The sequence below is a fragment of the Orycteropus afer genome, unplaced genomic scaffold, assembly GCF_000298275.1.
Source record: "Orycteropus afer afer isolate SDZICR_OR568_19922 unplaced genomic scaffold, OryAfe1.0 scaffold00647, whole genome shotgun sequence".
NCBI classification, from domain to species: domain Eukaryota; kingdom Metazoa; phylum Chordata; class Mammalia; order Tubulidentata; family Orycteropodidae; genus Orycteropus; species Orycteropus afer.
This window is the reverse complement of record NW_006922234.1, coordinates 656,311-657,776: the sequence shown is the minus strand read 5'-3', so window position 1 is coordinate 657,776 and position 1,466 is coordinate 656,311.

Below are 1,466 nucleotides of genomic sequence, written 5' to 3'. Positions count from 1 at the left end.
CTAAGATAAATTTCTCTTTCTCTATATGTATATATAAGCTTTACTGGTTTTGCTTCTCTAGAGAACCCAGCCTAACACATTTGGTAGCAGGAATGGTTCTAGAGAGACAAAATCATAAAGATGGGCTTGCTAAATTGGTTTTCACTGATTCTGTTTTGGTTCTCCAATTTGATTAATTGTAAAGGCACTGGTGACCCTGCCTCCATTAGTAAAGAGGGCCCTGCTAATCTGTGGCATGAAGTGGCAACATTAACATGAAAAATAGCACCACCAATAGATCAAGTATTTTTGAGAAGTGAGGCTCTGGGTGATCGCATATTTGATACTTTTCTGCAATTCTGTCAGCATGAGGGGTATAAGGAAGCTGGTTGGTTGGTCTTACTTATGCTAGGAGTGAGCAAGTGGCAGAGGCATCCAGGTTTTAAGGGGAGGGACCCAGGCCCAAACCCCCAAGTGGCAGGAAAAGAGGAGGGGAAAAGACCAGAAAGCCAGGGTGTCCAAGACACAGCAAGCAAGAGGCAGGGATCCAGGTAAGGGAAGGGTGGAGAGGTTTTCAACAGCTAAGGTAGACAAACTTGTCTGTCAGTTTGTCGTGCTCTGGTGGCATGTTGCTGTGAGGCTTAAGGCTTTGCCACCATTGTTTCAAATGCCAGCAGGGTTGCACATGGTGCACAGGTTTCAGCGTGGCTTGTAGACTGAGACAGACTAGGAAGAAGGAGGAAGCCATCCACTTCTCAAAGAATTGTCCAGGGAAAACCTTATGAATAGCAGAAAAAACACTGTCTGTTACAGGAACACTGTCTGATACACTGCAGGATGACGAGCCCCTTAGGTTAGCAGGCTCTCAAAGTAGGACTGGGAAAGTACTGCCTCATCAGAGTAGAACCAACTTTACTGATATGGATAAAGTAAAGCTTTCGAGACCTCCATTTGCTGATGTAACATGACTCAAATTGAGAAACAGCTGCAAACATCCATTAATAATCAGAACATGGGATGTAGGAAGTATGAATTTAGGAAAATTGGAAGTTGTCAAAAATGAAATGGAACACATAAAGATTGATATCCTAGGCATTAGTGAGCTGAAGGGATCCAGTTTTGGCCATTTTGAATTAGAAAACCATAAGATCTACTATGCCAAGAATGATCATTTGAAGAGGAATGGCGTGGCATTCATCATCACAAAGGATATTTCAAGATCTTTCCTGAAGTACAATGCTGTCAGTGTTAGGATAATATCCATACATCTACAAGGAAGATCAGTTAATATGACTATTATTCAAATTTATGCACCAACCATAAAAGCCAAAGATGAAGAAATTGAAAATTTTTATCAACTTCTGCAGTGTGAAATTGACTGAATATGCAATCAAGATGTGTTAATTATCACTGATGACTGGAATGCAAAAGTTGGAAACAAAGAAGAATCACTGGTAGTTGGAAAATTTGGCCTTGGTGACAGAAAT